Raw genomic sequence first — 25,044 nt, forward strand, 5'->3', positions numbered from 1 at the left:
TCTCAGGCCCAGGTTCTGATACATGGATCAAGTTTCTGATCCTCCTTGAACCTCATTTTCAGGCAAGAAACCAAAATGGCTCCTGACAACATATTGCCAGCACCCCAGGGGTTAATTGTGCCCCAAATGCTGCATATGGAGAAGCCCCGAGGAGGAGACTATTAGTTCAGTCTTCATCTACTTCCATCTCATAGACAAGCAAACTGACCCAGAAAGCAGACAGACCTGTTCAAAGTCACACAGGGCTGGGGCTAGAACTGAGATAGGATTCTGTGTCTAGTTCTTTGAAGAATTAAGCACCCATGGCTGGTGGAGTGGCTCAGGTGGTAGAGCACCTGCCTAGCAAGCATGAGGCCCTGAGTTCAAATCCCAGTATCACCAAAAAAAATTAGCAAAGTAAAGAATTTAAGTGTTCAACTTATTCAATCATTCAACAAAGATTTGTGAGTCTACTAATTCCAGGCTCTGTGCTGGGCACTAAGAAATGAGGATTAAAAACAGGTGGTCATAGTTGGGAGGGGAAAGAAGGGGCTTCTGGGTATTAGGAATGTTCTGTGCATTGGTGTGGGTACCTTTATATTACACAGTTTGTGTAAATTCACTGAGGTATGCACCTGTATACTTTTCTGCATGCATCTTTCAAAAAAAAAAAAAAGATAGTTATAAGCATTGAGCTCGCAGAGCTACAGTATACTAAGGGAAATGAGACATTAAACAATGAGTATGGGGGGCTCAAGTGCTCTTGCTGGTGACCCCTTCCACAGGATCACTTCTTCACAATAAATCCTGTGCTGGTGTTAAAAAAACAAAAAAAGGATTATGCACTGGGGACGTGGATCAAGTTGGTAGAGCACCTGCCTAGCAAATTTGAGGCCTGAGTTCAAACCCCAGTACCGCCAAGAAAACCCCCAAAAAACCAGAGCCAAAACAAGCAAGTCAGGTGTGGTGGTACCTGTTTGTAATTGCAGGTATTTGGTATGCAAAGGTAGGAGGATTGTAGGTGGTGATAAGTTCAAGGCCAGCCCAGGCAAAGATAGCAAGCAAGACCCTGTCCCAAAAATAAAGTAACTAACTATAAAAACAAACAAACACCCAAGAGTATTTCGGGGCATAGCTCAAGTGGTACAATGCTTGCTTAGCATATACAAGGCCCTGGGTTCATTCCTCAGTAACACAAAACGTAAACAAACAAACAAAACAACGATTACACAACCAATTGGCTAACTATAATTGTGCTAAGTAGGGCGGCGGCGGGGCTGTGGAATGGGAGGGCTGATCTAGCAGTCAAGGGAGGGTTAGCACAGGACGTAAGGTGGAAGCAGAAGCAGGAGAGAAGAATGGGAATGAGGGAGTGGTTAGCATCCCCTCTTTCACTCTGCGCAGACCTTAATTCACACACCTAAGTGGGAAAGCGAACAGTATGAAGCTTCTAGGAAAAAACATATGGGAGCCTGGCGTGGTGGCACACGCCTGCAATCCCAGCACTCTGGAAGTACATCCAGGAGGATCATGAGTTTGAGGCTAACTCAGGCTACATAGCAAGACCCTGCCTCAGAAAATCAAAGGCTGGAAGTGTGGGAATGTATTTCAGTGGTAGAGCACTTGTTTAGCACGTGCAGGGCCCCAGCACCAGGAAAACAGAACAAAACAGAACATATGGAAGTATCTTCATGACCTTGAGATCAGCAAAGATTTCTTAGACATCAACAGTAACCATAACCAGGTGCTGGGGGCTCACACCTGCAATCTTAGCTACTTGGGAGGCAGAGATCAGAAGGATCAAGGTTCGAGGCCAGCCTGGGTAAATAGTTCAAGACAGCCTATCTCAAAATCAGTCAACACAAAAAAGGCTGGTGGGGTGGTTCAAGTGGTAGAGTGCCTGCCTAGCAAGCATGAGGCCCTGAGTTCAAATCCCAGGACTGCCAAAACAAAATAAAACAAAACCCAGTAACCATAAAAGAGATTACCAGGAGATAAGCAAAAAAGAGATTACCAGGAGATAAACAGAGCCAGGTGCTGTTGGCTCATGCCTGTAATCCTAGCTACTTAGGAGGCAGAGATCAGAAAGATTTCGGTCTGAAGCCAGCCAGAGCAAATAGTTCGTAAGACTCCATCTTGAAAAAAAAACCCATCACAAAAAAGGACTGGTGGAATGGCTCAAGGTGTAGGCCCTGAGTTCAAGCCCCAGTACTGCCAAAAAACAAAGAAACAAAAGAATTCAAGACAGAAAAAACATTATTATGAAGACCCAGAGGACAGATGGGATAAGGTATTTTGGAAGAACTTTGAGAAGACCAGAAGGAGCTAGGTGCTGGTGGCTTACATCTATCTAGCTACTCAGGAGGCAGAGATCAGGAAGACTGTGATTCAAAACTATCCCTGGGCAAATAGTTCCCAAGACCCTATCTCAAAAAAACCCATTATTAAAAGGGCTGGCAGAATGGCTCAAGCAGTTAAGAGCACCTGCCTAGCAAGTGTGAGACCCTGAGTTCAAACCCTGGTGCCGCCAAAAAAAAAAAAAACCCAGAAGTGAAAATGGGAGAGTGAAGTGAGAAAAAGTCTAAGGTAAGCAGGGGCCACCTGGGGTTCTGTGGGGTGAATAAGAGTTGAGACTTTATCCTGAGGGTACTAGGCAGTCAGAAAAGGGTTTTAAGGAGCAGAGTGGCAGGACAGCAATTAAAGCAAAGGCTAGGGATAATGTGACCTTAACCAGGCTTTGCAAAACCTACTGTTACCTTCTTTGATGTGCCCAGGACTGCAAGGTGTCATCTACACCAAAAAAAATTAAAGGAAGCCCGCCTCTGTCTCCCTGCCCAGCTAGGAGACAGGACCAGGCTTGGAGTCTGCGCCTTTGCAGTCAAGATGTAGTTTTACAACTTGAAAAGTCACTTAATCCAGATGCCAGGATGAGGTGAGGCACTGCAGGTGGGGACTGAGTGGTAAGGCCCTGTCCTGCCAGGCCCAGCCCTGGTCTTAGAGGAGCTGGTGTCTGCCAGCTCCTGCCCACACCTGGCTCCTGCTCCAGCCCCACCCGGCCCTGCTCCAGCCCCACCCGGCCCTGCTCCAGCACCTGGACCTCCTTACCAACTCTTCCTTCTTTCCCTCCCTTGGGAAGAGAGAGCCAGAGACCAGGAGTTTCCTCCACCCACTCCACTCCCTACACACATACCAACAAACCCTGAACCAGAACTGGGGTGGGCTTTGGGCACCTGGTCCCTACAAAGTTCTCCTGTCTCATCAATGGGGTCTCTTTCCTGCAGGCTCAGGAAAGGCACTGACAGTAGTGACTCCTGATTGAGTACCTGCCACATGCCAGGCCAGCAGGAGTAAAGAAGGTGTTATTTGGCTCTCCAGAACTCTCGGGGTCGTGGGGGAAGGAGAGCACACAGCAACAGCATCCCAAGGGCTTTCTAGAGGTGCAAAGTGCAGTGGAGTCTAGAGAGCAAGGCTGATTTCACTTGGGGAGTACTGTGTGAATACCAAGGGGAATTTCTTCTAGAGGGGCTATCCAAGCTGGGCCATAAGGAATAGGGAAGACTGCCAGTAAGAAATGCTCTTGGTGCTTTAAGCCAGGAAGGAAAGAAAAGAAGTGCTCTTGGTGGCAAAGAATTATAGTGACTAGTGGGAATGTCAGGAAAGACTGTACTCAGCACCTAAAGTATTCATTTAATCCTCCCACCGACTCTGTGAAATAGTATAATTATGTCCATTTTCCAGATATGTTAACTGAGGCTGAGAGAGAGGAACTGATTTGTTTTCAAACTCCCACAGTTGATAAGTGGCAAAACCAGGACTTGAACCTAGTTCTGGCTATTTCCTGGTTCTTACTTTCTACTCCACCAAGTAGTTGGGTAAAGGCCATGTGTAGGCAGGACGACAGGGGCAGGAGGTAAGGCTAAAGAGGTGAGGGAAGGCTTGATAAGAAGTGTGGGATTTATCCAGAGAGCAGTGAGGAGGTGCATGGGGGAGGGCAGTAAAGAAAAATGACAGTTTAGCTCTGTTTCCAGAGTCCCACTCTGAAGGAATTAAGGCAGAAAAACAGAATGGGCAGGGGGTGGTCCAAGTGGTAGAGTGCCTGTCTAGTAAGCACAAACCCTGAGTTCAAACCCAAGTACCACAAAAAAAAACAAAAACCTTTGCCAGGCACCAGAGGCTCATGCCTATAATTCTAGCTACTCAGGAGGCAAAGAGGATTGCAGTTCAAAGCCAGCCTGGGGAAATAGTTCCATGAGACCCTATCTTAAAAAAACCCTTCACAAAAAAGGGCTGGTGGAGTAGCTCAAGGTGTAGGCCCTGAATTCAAGCCCCAGAACCTAAAAAAAAAAAAAAAAAAAAGGAGAAACCTGTGTGGGAGTTGCTGCAAAAATCCAAGAGAAACATGGGAGAGGGGAGGTGGGGAAGAGGGGTGCTCCAGGTATACCCTAAGCAGACCCTGGGGATGAGTTGGTTCTGGCAGATGGAGTGGAAAAAGGAGTCAAAGGTAATGTGCCAGGTGGCCTGTGCACTCCAGAGGGAAGCCCAGTATTTGTTTTGTACTGCTAGTACAGACACATATATTCTGAGGGTACTTACATACATATATATATGGCTATATATAACAGTGGGTACTGCCCCTCTCAGTGACTCAGCCCCACACACGGCACCTGGAAGATGCTTTATTCTCCCAATATTTATGTTATTCAGCACCCATTTGTGTATGCATTCCACCAACATAGATGGAGCCAACTGTATGCTAGGTGGTAGGTTGAGCACTGAAGATACATCAGGATGTGCTGAACCTGCCTCCTTCGTGGGATACTGGGTCTGGATTCAAAGCCTGGTTCTGCTACTTACTTGCCATGGATCCTGGCTTGGCCTCCAACTTGCTGTGACTCCTGGTGAGTGATGTAGCTATTCATTTTCTCAATTTTCTCATCTGTAAGATGGGATCCTAAGAGATGGGATCCAGTGGATCAAGTAAGCTAATAATACATTTTGAGGCCCTGGTGTCAGGTGAGCATTCACTACATTTGTTGTTATTACAGAGTTCACATTTGAGTGGGGAGACAGATCCAATTACACAATTAATTATTCAATCGCAACAGTGATAAATACCCTGAAGAAGCAGTGCAGACTGGAAGTGAGGGCAGGCTCCCCAGCATGAGTGAAGGTGATGGGCTGCTCAGCTGCCAGAGGAAGCAGAGAGGAGGGAGGTGTTCACTCCTGAGGCAGAGACAGAGGGGACAGCGCATAGGTGGACTCTTGGGTGGAAGTTTGTGCTGGAGGATCTGGACTGTTATAAGATTACTTCTTTTTTTTTTCTTTGTGGTACTAAGGTTTGAACTCAGGACCTACACCTTGAGCCACTCCATCAGCCTTTTTATGTGATTTTTTTTTTTTTTTTTTCCTGAGATAGGGTCTCACAAACTATTTGCCCGGGCTGGCTTCAAACCTCAATCCTCCTGGTCTCACCCCGAGTAGCTAGGATTACAGGTGTGAGCCACTGGCACCTGGTGAAAGTTTACTTCTTTGAACTTCAAATCAGCACTGAGAAGTAGGTCAGGCAGATACTCTACACCCATCTTATAGAAAGGGCACTGAGGCCCAGAGGGGAACAGTGACTTAGCAGATCTGTCAGGAGGAGGCTCTGGGGGCTGGACAGACAGGCTGAGAAGAGGCCTTTGTCCCTGTGCCTGCTGGGGCGGGAGCAGCAGGAGCTGAGGCTGCAGCTGGCCACCAACAGCTGTGGTGGCTTGAGCTGCATTCTTTCCCCTGCCAGCAGGGCAAGTCCCAGCTTAGGCAGTGGCCGGGAATTTTCTCTTGGTCTTAAAAAAAAAGCCACATTAGTCAACATTAAGTTATGACTTCAAACAGGCATAGCTCTGAACTGTCCTTCCTGGCCCCAGGTCTCTCCAAGTCTTCACGGTAAGCCCCCAGGCAGCCAAGTTTCTGGGAAAGGCAAGAAGGCCCAGATTCAGAGTTCAGACTTTGTGGTGAATATTGGCTCAGCCCCTCCAACTTGCTGTGTGACCTCAGGCAGGTCACCAGTTCTCTCTGGGCCCCAGTGTCCTCTACAAAACAGAGGGAAGGGAGGGTGGGATGACATAAGTGGGGTGGGGAGCCCAGCAACTGGCTCCAGCCAGCTGCAGCAGCTTTGCTGCCCTCCAAGTTTGAGGCTCTGGGGCCTTGGGGGTCCGGAAGCTGGGGACAGGCAGCCTTTCATCTCTGCTGGCCAAGGGTCGCTGCAGGTTGGCAGGCCCCACATCCCGAGATCACGTTTCAGGCTCGAAGGGGCCTTCCTGTGACCTGGCCTGGCCAGCCAGTGCTGCCCCTGCCTCCCTCCTCCCCATCCTCACCAGAGGGAAGCAGGCAGTATCCCGCCCAAGGTCACCAGCCAGCAAGTGGCTGTCCTTCGGTCTGCCCTTCCCTCCACTAGAGCCAGCCCCCACTAGCCCCCCTGTAAAGCCCCAGGTCTCCTGGGCCATTAGGAATCTGCCAGGCGAGGCGTGGTCTTTTTCCTCTCTCTTGTTTCTTGGCTTGTTTTCCCAGTTCTCCAAAAGCCGCCTCCTGAAAAAGCCTCCGGGTGTGTGTACAGGAACATTTTTCTTTTAAAAAAAAAAAAAAAAGAGGAGAGAGAGAAAATGCAGCCATGGTTTGGGTAAAAAAGCAACCAGCTCCTTAATCCTTCCCTGTAACCTCTGGCTCCCCAGCCTGCTGGCTCCAAGCACTGGGAGGAAGGCCCTGCTGGGGGAGAGGCCTAGGCCTGTCTCTTGCCATTCTCCTCACTGCCTCCTTCTCCTCCAGGGTTTGGTTTGTCTTTTGGAGCCAGGAGGAGACAAGCTGCAGGGCTCAGCAGGGCTGAGCAAACAGGGGTGCAGCAGGGATTGGCTACTTTTGCCCCCTATCCATTGCCTCCTCCTGCAGGTTACAGGACCTGGATGGGTGGTCCACCCCTATTCCATTCCCTTTTCCTCCCTTCATTCCTTTTCTCCTCTACCTATGAATCATTGGTCTCTCCAGTGCTAGCTCCCCAAGAGCCATCTCCTCATCTCCTCATCTCCATTGCCCTGCACAGGGCTTGGCTTCCTTTTTTGGTGAAAGTCATTCACTTTCACACTCTAGGTCTTTACCCATTGAGACCCTTTGGGAGGGGAGGCACCCAGTGGCTGAATATCCCTTATCTCTTGTAGTCTGCACCTGGGTCAGTGCCTGCCGATAGTAGGTACAGTACTATCTGTTGCTGTGTTTATTTCTTTTTTTCTTTGTAGTACTGGGGTCTGAACTTAGGGTCTACACCTTGAGTCACTCTACCACCCTTTTGTGATGGGAGTTTTTAAAATAGGGTATTGTGAACTGTTTGCCTAGGCTGGCTTCGAACTGTGATCCTTCTGCTCTCTGCCTCCTAAGTAACTAGGACTACAGGCATGAGTCACCAGTGCCTGGCTTGTTTTGTTTTTTGAAACAGGGTCTCACTATGTAGCCCAGGCTGGCTTGGAACTCACCATCCTCTTGCCTCAGCTTCCTGAATACTTGGATCATAGGTGTTGCTACCATACCCAGCTCCCTATGTGTTTCTTTCTTTCTTTCTTTTTTTTTTTTTGTGGTACTGGGGCTTGAAATCAGGGCCTACACCTTCAGCCACTCCACCAGCCCTTTTTTGTGAACGTTTTTTTCGAGATAGGGTCTAACTATTTGCCCAGGCTGGCTTCGAACTGTGATCTTCCTCATCTCTCTCTGCCTCCTGAGTAGCTAGGATTATACGTGTGAGCCACAGGCACCTGGCTCCCTATGTGTTTCTTAAATGAATGAATTCAAACCATATAAATCTCTCAAAATATTCAGAACAGGGATGGATGCTGGTGGCTCACACCTGTAACCCCAACTACTCAGGAGGCAGAGATCAGGAGAATCGAGGTTTAAAGCCAGCTCCAGCAAATAGTTCATGAGACCCTATCTTGAAAATACCCAACACAAAAAAGGACTGGTGTGCAGTGGCTCAAGTGGTAGAGCACCTGCCTAGGAGGCCTTGAGTTCAAACTCCAGAACCACAAAAAAAAATCAGAACAATCTTGCAAAGGACACATCTCTGTTCTCTGTTAAAAACCTGTGTCAAGGTGTGGTGGTACAAACCTATAATCCTAGCACTATAGAGGCTGAAGCAGGAGGACTGTAGGTTTGAGGGCTGCTTGGGCTACAAAGTGAGACCCTGTCTCAAACAAAACAAAACAAAACAAAAACCTTCTATGGTTCCCAGCACCCACAGAATCTTGTCCAGCCCTCACTCACCCACCCTCATCAGAGGATTTCCTTTACCCTAGTGAGCCATCTTTTCTCTGCCTCTGGGCCTTGGCCTGCCACGCCTTCCACCTCTCATCTGGCTGACAACCTTTTCCTGCCAGGCCCCCCTTTAAACTACACCAGGAACAGAACAAGCATGCCTTTGGAGCACCAGCAAAGCAGGACACTAGCACCTTTCTTTTTCAAATAATTTGACATTTGATCACTTTTGAAACCTTCTTCATGGGGAAAAATCAGACTCTACTGGAGTACCTTACTCTTGCTTTACGTTAGTTCTGTTTCTATGATCAATTTACATATGGGTCAGTGTGGCAGCAGGCCACATAATCTGGTTCTGATCTTTAAGACTCAATCTACATATCACCTCCTCCTCCAGGAAGCTTTCAGTGATTTTAGGATTTAGGTTCTTTTGGGGTTTAGGATTCTTTTTGGTGTTTCCAAAATCCCTCTGGACTTTTCTTTAATAACATCTTGTTTGCCATCTCTCCACTCTAGGTTTGTAAGCTCTCTGAGGGGCCAGTTATTTTTCTATTTCTACACCTGCAGTGCCCAGTGCAGGACCTAATACGGAACTGACCCCAGGCATGTGAATCACCAGCCTTTTATTCATTCAATCCCCTTTGCTGGGTCTACACCTCAAATCATAGTCCCCCTATCCACTTCATACCCCTGAGGCTGGGGGTGGAGCTCAGTGGTAAAGCACTTGCCTAGCAAGCCCAAGGCCCTGGAATCCATCCCCAGCACTCTGCCAAAAAAAAAAAAAAAAAAAAAAAAATTGCCCAGCATGCTTATGAGGAACTCCTACTCACCCTTCAGATTCTCACCTATTAATCTGCCTCAGTCTCCCTGCTGAGGTAAGCACTCCTTTTTTTTTTTTTTTTTTTTTGTGGTACGGGGGATGGAACATAGGGCTGAGTTACATTCCCAGTCCATGTTTTTTGGAGTTAGGGTCTTGCCTCAGTCTCCTATGTGCTGGGATTACAGGCATGTACCACCATGCCCAGCATAGTGTCTCTCTCTTAATACAATTTCTTTTTGTTGGTGGTGCTGGAGTTTGAACTCAGGGTCTCACACTTGTTAAGCAGGTGCTCTAGCACTTCACCCACTCCACCAGCCTGTTTTTACGTTGTGTAATTTTGAGATAGGGTCTTGTGAACTATTTGCCTGGGCTGGCCTCTAACTGTGATCCTCCTGATCTGTCTCCTGAGTACAAACCCCAGTCCCACAAAAACAAAACAAAACAAAAAACTCACATCTACATCACTTCATCATCAAGGCGACCAAGTGCTGACTAAAAGTGCAGATGAAGCTCACCCCTTACCATGTGAGGTTGGGGAAGTCATGCTCCCTCTGGGACTCAGTCTCCTCATCTGTAAAATACAATAGTCTCCACCTCACCTGGAGGTGAACAGGCTATTATATGCAAGGTGCGGAGAATGGAGCCAGCCCACGTGGGCCTGACATGGGCTACTACTACTGTTATCTTTATTGCTGAGTACTTTGGTGCCATCTCACTCAGTCCTCACAGCAGACCAAGAGGCAGGAATTGTTATCCCCTTTTCCAAAGCCATGAGACATAAAGCAGGCTGAGCAGCTTGCTGAGGTCACTTGCTGGGTAAGTGGCAGGAAAGAGATTTGAACCTAGGTCTCTCTGGCCCTGCCGCCCACCCATGTTCCTTGGCTGTGGCACCTGCCTGCAGGCGGAGAGGGAGGAGGTGGCATGGTGGGAAGGCAGGGAGGCTTCACCGAGCCAGGGCCTCAGAAGCAGAGCAGCAGGCTTTTTTCCAGAGCTTTCATTTCTGTCTGCCTCTTCTAAGCAGGTGAAAAACCCCACAGAGGGCCCTTCCCCAGCCCCCCTCTTTCCCCCTCCCAATGCTGCCTCATCCCCCTCACTGGGAGGGGGAGGTCAGGCATGCAGCAGGAGGATGCAGGGGAGGGGGTGAGGAGGTGGGGAGCACCATTCCAGATCCTTTCCCCTCCAGCACCCCCCTTCCCCATCAAAGGCGCTCCGGGAGGAGAGCACATTCCAGGTGGAAGGAATGGCAAACGCAAAGGCTGCGGATTAAGGATGTAGAGGTGGGGAAAGCCTGCGAGCTGGGCTGGAACCGAGGTTCAGGGCCCCCTGGGATTGCTCAGTGGAGAAGAACTTGTTTGACAAGGGTGGGGGGAGGAGGAGAGAAAGAAAAAAGGAGAGACACACACACAGAGACAGTGAGAGAGAGAGAGAGAGAGAGAGAGAAAGCTGTGGACCAAGAGCCGAGGAGGCAGAGGAGGGGAGTGACCCAGAGACCATTCTGGGCTCTGAGCACAGTGCTCTCCTCCCACTCCGCTCAGATAGCAGTGGGGGATGCAGACAGTGATGATTCTGCTTGGTCCTCTGCTTTGTTTCTTACCTCGCCAGTCCTGTGCCAGGTGCTGGCTCATAGCTTTTCATGCATTCTCAAGTTCCATTTTCTCTCTAGCTTCACAGGATGCACATTATTCACTCTATTTTGTTGACGAGAAAACTGAGGCTCAGTCAGATTACATAACTTGTCCAAGGTCAGATGGCATGGGTTTTTTTTTTTTTTCTGGGGGGGGCAGGATCTTACTATGTACTCATGACTGGCCTTGAACTCCTGATCCACCAGCCTCAGCCTCCAAAGTGCTGGGATTACAGATGTTCACCACCATGCCATGCTCCAGACAGTGTATAAAAAGAGACATATCTAGGACTTGAACCCAGGGATGTTTCCACAGGTGGCATTTTTTTTTTTTTTTTTTGGTGGAATTGAACTCAGGGCTTTGGAAAGCAGGCACACTACCACTTGAGCCATATGTCCAGTCCATTTTGCTCTGGTCATTTTGGAGGTGGGGGATCACTTGAACTGTTTGCTCAGGCTGGCCTCAAATCTGGATCCTCCTAATCTCAGCCTCTCAAGTAGCTAGAATTATAGGTTCTTTCTTTTTTTTTTTCTTTTCTTTCTGCTGTGCCAGGGTTTTAACTGAGGGCCTAAATCTTGAACCACTCCACCAGCTCTTTTTTTTGTGATGGGATTTTTTGAGATAGGGTCTCGTGAAGTATTTTGCCCAGGCTGGCTTTGAATCTTGATCCTCCTGATCTCTGCCTCATGAGTAGCTAGGATTACAGGTATGACCACCAGTGCCCAGCCAGGTCCCACCATTCTTGCCTGCCAGACTGACAGAGTGCTTTCCCAAAGGGCCTGCCATCCTCTTAGCAATGATGACAGTGACTCCTGTGAGGACTGCACTTTAGAGTTTGTGCAGGCTTTATTGCTTGTGTTCCTTATGACAGCCTTGTGGGTGGAGGTTTATCATCCCTATTTCATAGATAAGGACAGAGGTTCAGAGGCTGGGTGTGACTTGGCCATGATTATAGTCATGAAGAGGGAAAGTTGGAATTCAGACCCAGTCCTGGTTACTCTAAAAATGTCTTTTTGCTTCTCCCTGCAGAGGAAGAGGGTCTGTTTCCTGCTTTTCTCAGGAACAGGCAGAAGTTACTTTTTAGAAGTGGCAGGAAAGGAACAGGCTTGGCCTCTGCAACCTGGGAACTTACTCCAGGCATTGAATAATTTTAGGGAAGAGGAAGGAGGGGTTGCCCCACCAGAGCTCTCAAGCTTGAATTCTAGCTAGTCCTTCTTAGCTGGGTGTCCTTGGGTCAGTCACTTAACTTAGCTGCTCTGTGCTTCTTTGACCTCATTTGCAAAATGAGGATAGGATTCCTGTTGTCAGACAACCTGCAAACAAAGCCCCAGAGTCTTAATTTCTAGTGTAGGTAGAATCTGCTGACATCAATAATAATGGTTATTATTATTATAGTTAACATTCAACAGCTACTTACCATGTACCAATCACTGTGCTAAGTGTTTTGCATTTATCTCATTTAATCTTTACAGAAACAATTATGTTCCATATACATATATATGTATATTTATACGTGTGTATATATATGTATACATGTATATGTGTATATATGTATATATGTATATATATGTGTGTATATATATATATATATATATATATATATATATATTTTTTTTTTTTTGGCAGTACTAGGGTTTGAACTCAGGCCTTTGTGCTTATGAGGGAAGCACTCTTAAGCACACCTCCAACCCTGTTTTTGGTTTTTTTGAGACAGTGTCTCCCTATGTAGTCCAGGCTAGCCTGGAACTCAAGATCATTCTACCCCAGTTCTGGGATTATAGGTGTGAATCACTATAATCAGTTATGATCCCTATTTTTTTTTTTTTTGGTGGTACTGGGGTTTGAACTCAGGGCCTCAGGTTTGCAAGGCAGGTGCTCTACCATTTGAGCCACTCTTATCAGCCCATGATCCCTATCTTATGGGTAAAGAAATTGAGGCTTCGAGAGGTGAACTGCCTTACCCAAAGTCACACAGCTAGGACGTGGAAAAGTGATTTGAAGTCAGGCTTATCTGGCTTCAAAGTCTCCTATGACATTTACAGTCAGGTAACAACTTGCCCAAGACATAGATGCCTGTATCAGTTCCATCCCAAACCATCTGCTGGATCTGCTGCCTCAGGTCCATCTCCATCCATGCTGGGAAGACTAAGCACTGCATATATAGAGCCATCTATGTGCCAGACACTACCACATTTCCCTATTAAATACTCACCTTCACCTTATGACCCTATCATTACCCATGGTCCTCAAAAGGGTAGCTGAGGCACAGCCAGGTCACTCTATCCCAGGTGAGGTGGTAGAGTCAAGATTAAACCTAATAGGGTCAACCTCAAGCCTTCAATCTTTCAGGGACTTAGAAAAATGCAGACACCCTTGGAGAGCAGCCGCACTCTTTTTTCCTTTTCTTTTTGCAGTACTGATATTTGAACTCAGGGCCTACTTTTTTTTTTTTTTTTTTTGGTACTGGGGCTTGAAGTCAATGCCCTCACCTTAAGCCACTCCACCAGACCTTTTTTGTGATGGGTTTTTTGAAGATAGGGTCTCGAGAACTATTTTGCTCAGGCTGGCTTCAAACTGCAATCCTCCTAATCTCTGCTTCTTGAGTACCTAGGATTATAGGCGAGGGCCACCGGCACCCAGCTAACAGTCCCACTCTTGAAGCCAGTTGCCCTTCCCTGTAACACCCTCATTCATTCAGCAATAACCATGACACTATACAATGGTCCTCAGGTCCTGGGTGCTCTGGTCTCCCTCCCCATTGCCACCATCCCTCCCCCTTGGCCTGTATGCCTTCCACATCCATTCTTTTGGATAACCCCCTATTCATCAGCTCTCTCCAGATATCTATCACCTGCTCAGAGAGCCTCCTTTGACCCTACCTAGCTCCTGACTTTCACTCCCATCAACACATTGCCCTTTGCCTTCTTGTTTCTTTCATTTTGATTTGTCTGATCACTTTCTCCCTTGCCAGAGTCTAAGCTTCATGAGGGTCTGAGTCTGTCTGGCTCACCATGGTAGCTGTGCCACTGGCAGACTACTTTGTACATCGTAGGTGCTTAATAATTTCTTATTGAATGGATGAATCATGAATGAAGAAATAGCTACCAGGCACTGCACACACATGACTCATTCATTTCACAAGTAACTCATTGAATCCTCACAACTGCCTGTCATCTATCTCCATTTTAGAGAGGAAGTAGGTGAGGACCGGAGAGAGGGGTGCAGCTAGGATTCAATCTCAGGTCGGTGTGACCTCAAAGTCACTGCCTTCTGCATAGCTGCCTCTCATCGCCCAACAGCCACAGCCAAGATTTAAACAGCCATAGCTGGTCAGACCACATGTCTCATCAAGCCTAGCAGACACTAACCCAGTGGTCACTGGGGCTTTGCTGGCACCACACATGTGAAGGTCTCTGACCTTTGGAAGTCTTAGGCTGTTCCTTCCTCCCTCCTTTCTTGGCCTCCTTGCTTTCCAGAGAGGGAAAAGGACCAGGAGGAAGTACAGCTAAGGCAGCCCTTCTGGGAAAAACAATCCAGGAATGAACACAGCCCTGTTCTGAGAGTGGACAGACCTGAAATTCAGTCGTGGAGTGAGGCCTCCCTGCTGAGGGTCCACAGTGGGGCACTCATTTAGGATTCTGCCAGGTTGCTGGCTCATCTGTTATCCCTTACTTACCTCCTGACTCCCAGGATCCCAGAAACAACCTGACACAACCCGGGTCTCACTTTTCCACAGGAATGTTGGTGATTAACAATAGCTTGGGAGGTGGTTTGTGCCAAAGTCTATAATAACCAGAAGAGGGCAGGGGCTGGCCTGGCACCCTTAGGACCATCCCTAGCCTGTTCAGGGGATTGGTGGTGAGGGAAATCTTTATCCCATGCCTAAGAGAGAAATACAGGAATAGAAGCTAATGGATACAGATTTGAGCATTTTTTGGTTTTTGGCGATACTGTGGATTGACCTTCCAGGGCCTCGTGCTTGCTAGGCAAATAATACAGGTTTGAGTCCCAGTGTTGTTTCCAATTTTCTGGGTGACCTTGAGGGAAATTATGCAATGTCATGGAAACTCAGTTTTCTCTTCTGCAAGATGAGGACAATACCTGCCTTACAGAGTTGCTCTAGAGAACTAAATGAGCTATCTTCGCTAGATTGTGAATCTGTCGGTAACATTGTTACCCAGCTGCAGCCTTTTATAATCAAGTACATTCAGGCTTGAGTCCTCAATAACCACCCAGGATGGGAGGCAGATACGCACTGCGCCTATTTTGCAGGACAAACGGACTCAGATAAGTTCAGGGAGTTGCCTGAGGACGCAGAGTGAGTTGGTAGTCGAACTAGGGTCCAGCTCACCTGACAGCGTCCTCTCAGAACTCCCAGTCCCAGGAACAGTGCTTTGCCGAGGACAGTTCCTTTAGGGGTGGGTTGCAGCCTATGACTCACTCTCCCCACTGGACTTTCTGCCCTGCCGAGACTAGGACTGAAAAGACAAAACTATTTGCAATTGGAGGGGTGTCTACAGAAAGTTCATAGGTTTGGCTCCTTCCTTTCACGAAAAATACCGGCCCTTTGAGCTTAAATAAGAAGAATTTGTCTTTCAACACACTTTGGAAGAGTTTTTACACTTTCTTCGATAGAACGTTCCTACTCTGAATTTAGTAGTTGATTTACCTTAATTTCCACCCCCACTTCACTTAGTTTGCCCCCTGCTGTTTACTCCGATTGCGGAAGTCGCTCGGGTGGAGTTCCCGGGACAGTGCTCTTGAGTACGTCTTTTGCGTAGTTATTTAACTGGCATTCCATTCAGACCAATGGTAGGGCCAGAAGCCCTGGGCGGGTGGGGCAAAGAGCCAATCAGAGGCCTTGGCGGGGTGTGGCTGCGTCCCGGGGCGGGGAATCATGTAATGGCGGACACGGGCCCGGCGAGCGCGGCTGGGGGCGTAGCGCGTTGAGGGGGGTGGGGGGGGGGGTCTGGCTGTGTGGCAGCCCGCGAGGCGGTCGGCGGGAGCCGATCCCGTTCGGAGACCGGGCAGCCGCCAGCCCTTCCTTGTCGCTGAGGGCGACTGCGCGAGGTCAGGTGAGCAACAAGTCCTCTTGGGCGGGCCCACCTGTGAGGCGCGGGGCCCGGGTGGGCCGCCCCTTCGAGCCGCTCAGGGTCCAGAGGGAAGAGATCCTGCGCCTCCGGTGCGGACTCGCAGACGCGGGTGAGAGGCCAGCGCGCGTGGGCGTCTTAGTCCACTCCACCCCTGAGGGTGGGTTTAACCCGGGGTCCCCCTCGGAGACTTGGAGCCGCCTGCAAGGCTAAGAGTCCCGGGCTGATTGCCACCAAGCAGCCGTGTGGTCTTGGGCCAGTCACTTCCGTCTTCGGACCTCAGTTTCCCGGGTGTAAAACGAAGACTGTCGGCAGAAGTACATGAGTTGGGTCCCAGGTGTTTTCTCAGCGTCTTGGGCAAGTTGTTCCCTATGCTGATCCTCAGCTTCCATCTCTGGGCCATGAAGTAATTGGGGTGCACTTGGAGGCCCCAGGCCTGCTGAGTTGGGGAGCCCCGGGTAGGGCCCTGTGCGTGCGCGCGTGCGCGTGCTCAGGATGGTCTGCAGAGTGAGGAGAGTCGACTTGAAGGGGGCTCCTTCCCGAAGGCGGGGGTGCTGCCCAGATCATGATGGGATGGAGGTTGGGGAAGTTGTATTCAGTTGTTCATAGGTTCAGAGATGAGGGAGGAATCCTTGGAGCCTCTCGGGGCTATGATCGGAAGTCAGGAGGAAGAAGAGAAGGACTATTCATGGTTCTTCTACTATGTTTCTTGGTCAGGAATATATGTTCTTGTTATTTTTACAGCTACCCTTGAGAATTTACACGGAAGGAAATACGTTCCAGAGGTGTTAAGTAACGTGCCCAGGGCCACACAGTAAGGTGCAGAGATTACCTCTGTGAAGGTGTTTCACTGGGCAGGAATAAGTCACTGCCCACTTAAGAGTAGGGAAGTTTGCTTTGTTACAAATGGAGGGAGGGGTCTGCCCCCTTATATTTCATTTAGACTTCTGGCATGGAGACTGACTGGTTCTTGATCTCTGAATGATTATGAGTTCATCCCCTTTCTTCACTCTGTGAGGGGGAAAAGACCATTTCTAAGTTGTAAAAGTCAGTTTGAAGTGTGTCAGAACCTAAGAGAACTCAGTTTTATTTCTGGTTAAGTGTCCAGTAGTAGAAATTTCCACAGCTCTCAGTGTACAGACATGACTTTTGGTGCAGGGTGGTGCCAGCCTAGTCTTTGAAGGTCACTTTTGGTTAGGATGGGAGAAATTTCCACTTGTTAGTTCAGATTTCCTTGAATTCCTTGGGGTGAGAGGTTCAATAGCCTCCCTCTGATTAAGATTATTATTTCTTTCTTTGTGCTCTATTATCTGATTTTTCAATGAGTAAAGACTGTGGACTTGGGGTAGGAGGTAGTTGGGTACCATAAATTGCAGCCCTTGATGTTTTCCAAACCTCAGTGCTTTGGTTTAATTAAAATGGTCCAGCCGTGGGTATTGTTCTCATATGTCAATGGTAAGGAAGAAAATTGGAAGAGGAAGTTGCTGAGAAGGAGGGCGTTTCTTAGCAGTGGAGCCAGTATGTATTTTCTTTGTTTGAAATTCTAAAACCAGAAAAGCAGCAACTAAAGGAGGAAGGAAGGAAAGAACTGTGAAACTCCTCTTCCTGTTCAGAGGTCTTTTAAGAACTGTCCCTATCTCTGTCCATGTTTGAGACTCTGCTGTCATAGAAAGTCAGTTGCAATTGTTGAATGTTTAGAAAATGTCTAGAATGAAATAATTTTTAATTTTAAACCCTTTTAGGTAATTTTTTTAAAAAGTCAACATTTTACTGAGTAAATTATTTATCATCCATGATTCATTTTCTCAACATAGTTACTAATTCAGCCTGGCTACATTTTAACTGTGTTTTAAATCAGTGGATATCAACTTAAGAGGAATTGACTTTTCAATTCCTCAATATATCGGAGACTACAAATATTGCCATCCTTTGAGAAATATAATGGTGTAATTGGTTTTTGACATTTATTTATTTAGATTTAAGGGTTGGTGGAGTGGCTCAAGTGTAGCACGCCTGTCTAGCAAGAGTGAGGCCCTGAGTACAAATACCAGTAGTGCCAAAAAAAAAAAAAATTATATTTTACTCTTATTTTTTACTTTTGAGACTGGATTTTGCTGTGTAGTTCAGGTTGGTCTGGGACTTGTGATCCTCCTGCCTCAGCCTCCTGAGTACTGGGATTACAGGTGTGCACCATTATGCCCATTGTTTTTTGACATTAAGTCTGCTGCGGATATGGCTGAAGTGGAAGAGCCAAAAAAGTGAGCGGTTCTGATTTCAAACCCCAGTTCTGGCAAAAAAATTCTCTTTTTGAACTAAGGGCTTCACATTTGCAAAGCAAATGCTCTGCTGCTTGAGCCAGACCTCTATACCAGGTGTATGTATGTGTGTGTGGGGGAGGTCTCTTGAACTATTTGCCTCGGCTGGCCTACAGCCTGGATCCTCCAGATCTTAGCCTCCCAAGTAGCTAGAATTCAGGTGTGAGCCACCAACACCTGACAAAAAAAAAAAGCCTTTTTAATGTCCCCCCCCCATTGTGTATGTATGACAGTTATTATGACAATGAATTTATTGTATGTGGAGGTCTACATTAATTCTCGGTATTAGCTTTATTCCTCAAAGATAGGAAGATGTATAAGAAGATTATTTAGTCTCAGTATACTAGTCCACCATACCTTATTTAAAATTCTTGGGGCCAAAGAAAAAAGGAAAAAGTTCTTGGGCCAGATCTTTTTTTTTTTTTTTGGCAGCCATGGAGTTTGAACTCAGGACCTTGTGCTTGTCATAACTGTAGATATTTTCAAATAGGGTTTCAAATTTATGCCCAGGCAGACATAAATCCTTTTATTTATGTTTCCTTCATAGTTGGAGCTGAGGTGGCAGGTGTGCCCCACTGCACCCAGCTTTTATTGATTTGAGATGGAGTCTCTTGAACTTCTTGTCCTGTCTGGCCTTGGACTGTGATTCTCTGATCTCTGCTTCCTGAGTAGCTAGGATTACAGGTGTGAGCTATCATACCTGGCTCAAAATTTATCTTTTAATACTCTCAGTGGTCTTTGAGATATTAAAATACATTCTCCCTACCTACCTTCCTTCCTTCCTTTCTTCCACAGAGTACACGTGACAATGTCTGGAGACATTTGTAGATGTGACATCAGAGGACAGGGTGCTATTGGTATCTAGTAGGTGACAACCAGAATGCTGTTTAAATTTGTGGTCTGACCATAAAATGGAAGAGAGTCCATAAAACTGAAGCAGAAGAAACTGGGCATAGTGGCACCTTCCTATATCTCAGCATTTGGGAGGCTGAGCCAGGAGGATCCAGAGTTCAAGACTGGCCTACATAATAGAGATCTTGTATCAAAAAAAAAAAAGTCAGATTTAGTGATGCATGTCTATAATCCCAACTACTCTGGAGACAGAGACTGGAAGATCATGAGTTTGAGGCCAGCATGGACAAAAGTAGTGAGCCCAATTTTAAAAGCAATACAAGTGCCATGGGTCAAGTGGTTCAGCTCTTGCTTAGCATGCTTGAGGCCCTGGGTTCAATTCCTAGAACCACTTAAAAAAAAAGTAAGTCGAACTCGGGTGGCTCACTCCCTCTATCTCCCAGACAATCAAAGGTACTGTTCTCAGGAACTATTGAATGAGCTTAAAGAGGAAGGTGAATTGAAGCCCTCAAAGCAGGTGGAAATCTAGTTTCTTAAAGGGCAGAATTCTTCAAATCTTCACTGTCATGAAGTTTCTTCTATATTCTTTGTGTGTGTGTGTGTGTAGGTGTTCTACCACTTAAGCCTCTCCCAATGGAGCTTCTTCTAAAGAGGAGAAATAATTCTTCATCCTCTATCCTCCAACAATACCAGTCATCCTAATGCTACAGTAGAGGCATCCCAGCAAAGCTAAGAGTAGCCTGATTTTTTTTTTTAAACTAAATAATAAAATGCTTTACTGTCTTGGACTTCTTTATAGCCTGATTTTCTTTAAAAAAAAAAAATTGTTCATAGAGGCCCCTGACAATTTAAATAAACCACCCAAATTCACAAGTTTCTTATACAGCATATGGTTAAAGTAATTTGTTTTAATAAATATTTAATAAAATATTTTAGTAAAGTTTTTAGTAAGATGTGCAAATTATGGAAGCTTCATAAATTGAAAATAAAGAAAATTTTGACAAATCCCACCTCATACTAAAAACTACACTGAAGAAAAAAAAATAAGCTGTACACTTCTGGAAACAAATCTACTGATCCTCACATGATTAATCTTTCAATCAAACAGAAAAAGGTACTAGTCTCTTAATTCCTTTGTAAAAGAGGATGAGCAAAGAACCTATAAATTACTGTTTATAAAAGAGGTGAGTCCATGAAGTTTGGGGGTTGGTGGATGGTGGCTGCAGCATGGTGACTGGGGGAGGCAGAGGGAGTCTGGTGACGGAGTGGCCATGCTGTCCTGGGTTCAAAAAAAAAAAAGGTAGAAGGCCAGGTATCTTGGCTTACAGCTGTAATTCCAGCTACTCAGGAGGTAGAGATCAAGGAGGATCACAGTTTGAGACTAGTCACATCTCAATGAGCCATGCATAATGATACACACATGTGATCCCAGCTAGGTGGGAGGATTGTGGTCTGCGGCTGGTCCCAGGCCAAAAAAAAAAAAAAAGCCTATTGGGAAAATAGCTAGAGCAAAAAAAGGATTTGGGGGGGTATGGCTCAAGTGGTAGACTAACCACCTAGTAAGCTTGAATCCTGAGTTCAAACTCCAGAATTGCCAAAAAAGAAGTAAAAATGAAAAAATTCAGAAAGAGATGGATGGAAAAGATAAAAAAGGTCTGGTGATATAGCTCAGGGGTAGCATACACAAGGCCCTGGGTTCCATTCCCAGCACCCCAAAAAACAGGAAGGGAGGGAGGAAGGAGGGAGAAAAGAAAGAAGGAACCACTGTATTAACAGGAGTAGATATGATGGTGTAGTACAGGGAAGTGAGTGTAGGTGTTCCTGGATGTGTGTTCTCTTTTGTTCCTTCTTTCTAGTTTTATAGTCTCCTGACTCTGACTTTGGACAAGAAAGGAAAATAAGGGAAATCAGGAAATGACAACTTTAAAGTAACTGCAATTTTTATTGTTCAAATTTTATCCTAAATAAGTTAGAGCAGTACAGATAGCTGAATTATTTATGCAGATCTATCCAGATTTAATTTCTATCACTGACTAAGATTAGATGAAGAACTACAAGAGTATTACTACTATACATGAAATACTTTCTCAGAGCATAGCTGAGAAGTTTAACATCTAAAGATTACCAGCATTGCTTTTTTAATTTATTTTTTATTGTTGTTTTGATGGTACTGGGGTTTGAATTTGGCCTTGCACTTGCTAGGCAGGCTCTGTACCACTTGAGTCTTGCCTCCAGCCTGGGCATTGCTTTTTTAGAGAACTTGTTAGGATTTTCTTTGCTAATTTTTGAGCTTTATAGCCAGGATACATTTTTTTCTATTGATACTTTATAACTCTAAAATAAACATGTTTAGTTAATGGGTATGCTTTTCTAAGCGCGCATGCTCTCTCCACACACACACACACACACACACACACATAACATATACATATACGTACATACAAACATATATATTGTACTGAGGCTTGAACACCAAGGCAGGCACTCTATCACTGGAGCTCCTCTGCCAGCCCTTTTTTGTGTTGGGCTTTTTTTTTTCCCCCCTCAAGGCCTCATGCTTGCTAGGCAGGTGCTCCTACTGCTTAAGCCACTTGCTCAAGGTGGCCAGTCCTTTATTTGTGATAGGGTCTCAGGCTGGCTTTGAACCTCGAGTCTTCTGATCTCTGTAGTAGATCTGTAGTAGCTGGGATTACAGGCATGAGCCACTGGCACCCAGCTGTGTTCGGTATTTTCAAGATAGGGTTTCAAGATAGGCCCGGGCTAGCCTTAAACTGTGATTGTCCTGATCTCTGCCTCCCAAACAGCTAGGATTATGGGTGTGAGCCACTAGTGCTCAGCTGCTTAATATTTTTTGATGGGTAGATTGGTCAAGGAAGTGGTCCTTGGTTCCTTTGGGCATTCATAAATTAATGATGAAGCAGTAGTGACATTTGGGAACTTCACTGTCTTTTGGCCAGCCTTCTACAGTAGAACATAGTCATTCGTGTCTTAGTCACCATTGAGGTCTTCGAAGTTGAATGAATGTGTTTTTTTTTTTTTTTTTTTTTTTTCTTTTCCTGCTCTGCTGCATTTGAAGTTATGAATGGTACTCTAGAGAATTCAAATGTATAGTTATGAATAGTATCTCAGAATAGTTACCATTTATGCAAATGAAACACACTTCTTAACTTAGAAACCAAACAGAATTGAATTAGAAAAAAAGAAGAATAGAAACAGGATTGTTGAATGCTTGCAGATGAAATAATGTTCAGATATAGAAGTGTCACAGAAAAAATTGCTTTTCATCATGATTTCCATACTAATAAAAATAAATAGTTTGAAGCTGGGTGTGGTGGTGCATGTGTGCAATTGTAGCACTGGGGAAGTAGAGGTAGGTGGATTGAGTTCCAGCCTGGAATAACAGAGGGCGTTCAAGTCCAGACTAGGCTATATAGTAAGATCCTGTCTAAAAAAATGAATAATTAAAAACTAAATAGTTTGAGATTGGTGGGTGAAGCTGTTAAACTTTGCTTATGGTAATTCTTTTCTTTCTTTTTTTTTGATGGAACTGAGGTTTGAACTCAGGGTTTCACACTTGCAAAGTAGGTGCTCTACCACTTGAACCATACCTCCAGTCCATTTTGCTTTGGCTATTTTGGAGATGGAGGGGTCTTGCAAACTGTTTGCCTGGGCTGGCCTGGAACTGCACTCCTCCTGATCTCAGCTTCCCAAGTAGCTAGGATTACAGGTATGAGCCACTGGTGCCAGCTTGATATTTCTTTTTGGTTTTCTTTTCTTTTTTGGTAAAACTTGGAAAAATTTGAAGTGTATTCGTTTAGTTGTAAGATTAATTTCAGTTGAACAAAATTAAATTTTTTATTTTTAGGATGTAGATGCCTTTTTGAGAAAGAGCCGTGGTTTATTTCAGTCCAGTTTGAGTACGTGTGTGTGTTTGCACACATGCTTATCATGCACATATGATGTGACTCACTTGAAATTTAAAATTTGTAATTGACATAGTCAAGTAATAAGAGCAATTCTTTAGCACTAGAATATTTAGAATTGAAGCCTTTTCTACCCTGATTATGCCATTGTTCTAGCAGGTACTCAGTCTGAAAAGAAAAAAAAACCCTTTCCCAAAACAGGTCTTGAGAGAGAGTTTAATTGTGTAGAAGATCTTAGGTCATGCTCATTGGTATTCACAATTAGGAGCTGGAGTATTCCTAATACAAAGGCATCTGTGGATTTGTGAGAAGTAGAAGACCAACTTTGCCCCTCTTAACTTTTAAAGCTCCTTCAGCATTCAGCAGGTGATAATTTGCAAAATGCATTGTTCTCCCTTTGATATATACCATTATTGTCGGTCCCCAGGACTTGAGATTAAATTATGTTAGTAGCTGTATTTAATAGAGTAAGTGGGTTCAGAGAGATTCACTTCTTTGAAGTCACTCAACTAATGAATGGCAGATTTTAGATAGAAACTTACCTTCTTTTTTGAGAGAGAGAGGGTCTTGCAATGTAGCTTAGGTTGCCTTGAATCATGATCCTCCTGCCTTAGCCTCCCATGTATTGGGATTACAGGTTTGCACTACCATGCCTGGCCTAAGAAACTTTTTAAAAAAAATGAGCTTTTTTTTTTTTCTTCATGCTAGGTAAGCATTCTACCACTGAGCCACATGCTCGGACCAGAGATTTTTGAAATGAAAAAGTTATATACAGTGGGGCTGAGCCACAAGTGGTAGAGTACCTGTTTAGCAAGTGTTAAGGCCCTGAATTCAAGCCCCATTACTGTCAAAAAAAAAAGTTACATACATTGAAGTGCATAAAAATACAAGTGAATACTTAGATGTTTTGACAGTTGTGTAGCCAACCCCTCAATCAAGAGATAGAACATTTCTGTATCTGTAGCCCTTTGATGTTCCCTCATGCCCTTTCCAGTCAGTTCCTATTATTTGATAGTTAACCGTTGTTCTGATTTCTTTCTTTTCTTTTTGTTTTTTTTGGCGGTACTGGGGTTTGAACTGAGGGCCTACACCTTGAGCCAACTCCACCAGCCCTTTTTGTGATTGTTTTTTTCAAGATAGGGTCTTGCCAACTATTTGCCTGGGCTGGCTTTGAACTGCTATCCTCCTGATCTCTGCCTCCTGAGTAGCTAGGTTTACAGGTGTGAGCCACTGGCACCAGGCTCATTATTCTGATTTCTATTTCCACATAATTTTGCTTGTTCTTGAGTCATACAGTATGCAGTCTTTTGCATCTGACTTTTTCTATTGAAGATAAACATTTTGAAATTCATTCATATGACTGGATCAGTATGAACCCAAGTCATTTGCTGTATTTCTAGAGTTCTTTCCAACAAATTATAGCACCTAATTTGGTTATTTTTACATCACATTTTGTTTTTTTTAATGTTCTGGGGATTGAACCCAGGGCCTCCCACATGCTAGGCATGTGCTCTACCACTAAGCTACACCCCAGCTCCCTATATATATTTTTACTTTGGTATTTGCATGTAATTTATTTCCTTCACATTTATTTACTTCAAGAATCTCATTGAAATTACAAAAATAATGAGTGCTCATTGCAAGAAATTACAGAAGCAGAAGTGAATAAAGAATGAAAATTTCCTGAGACTTATTTTTATTTCTGCCTTTTTCCAATTATGGAAATAAGTGTTCTTTGTAAAGGAAAAAGAAGTTGCCCAAATTAGATAATAGCAAGCAGAGAGTAAGAATCACCTATCAGAGCCAGGTGTGGTGGCACATGCCTATAAGCCTAGCACTCTGCAGGCTTGAAGCAGGAGGATCTCAAGTTCTTGTCCAGTCTGAACAACATAGTGAGACCCTGTCTCCAAAAACAAACAAAGGCTGGCAGAGTGGCTCAAATGGTAAGAACTTGCATACTCCTTACCCAACATTTCTCACAGAGTAGGAAGCAGGACTTCTTTGTGGTTAAGATACAGATTCTGGACTCAGTCAAAGTTCACATGAGCTCTGTAGCCTCAGTTTTTTCGTCTGTAAAATGAGGACCTATCATTATCTGTAAAGTATAGTATACTTCAGAGGAATATTGGGAGGATCAAATTTTATCATTACCTTAGTCCAGTG

General features: G+C 45.3%; 1 protein-coding gene, 1 long non-coding RNA gene and 1 other non-coding gene across 4 annotated transcripts in view; 2 read left to right on the forward strand and 1 right to left on the reverse strand.

Annotated features, from left to right (window-relative positions):
- The first annotated feature begins 308 nt into the window (after positions 1-308).
- Trnaa-agc (transfer RNA alanine (anticodon AGC)) lies at positions 309-381 on the forward strand. Its single transcript has one exon. It is a non-coding gene; the product is annotated as a tRNA-Ala (tRNA).
- A 1,628-nt stretch (positions 382-2,009) lies between these two features.
- LOC141424998 (uncharacterized) lies at positions 2,010-15,182 on the reverse strand. Its single transcript, XR_012450012.1, has 3 exons — positions 15,053-15,182; positions 10,671-10,764; positions 2,010-6,584 (listed from the first exon to the last, which is right to left on the reverse strand). It is a non-coding gene; the product is annotated as an uncharacterized lncRNA (long non-coding RNA).
- Positions 15,183-15,603: 421 nt separating this feature from the next.
- Wasf2 (WASP family member 2) overlaps positions 15,604-25,044 on the forward strand; it is a 64,920-nt gene continuing 55,479 nt past the window's right edge. The window contains exon 1 of one of the 2 annotated variants that reach the window (XM_020178921.2): positions 15,604-15,776. The gene's annotated coding sequence lies outside the window, so the exon portion shown is untranslated. Of the gene's footprint in view, positions 15,904-25,044 lie in introns of both variants that reach the window. The other variant, XM_020178929.2, reaches the window with a different exon arrangement.

This window comes from Castor canadensis, chromosome 7 (genome assembly GCF_047511655.1).
Source record: "Castor canadensis chromosome 7, mCasCan1.hap1v2, whole genome shotgun sequence".
Classification (NCBI taxonomy): Eukaryota; Metazoa; Chordata; class Mammalia; order Rodentia; family Castoridae; genus Castor; species Castor canadensis.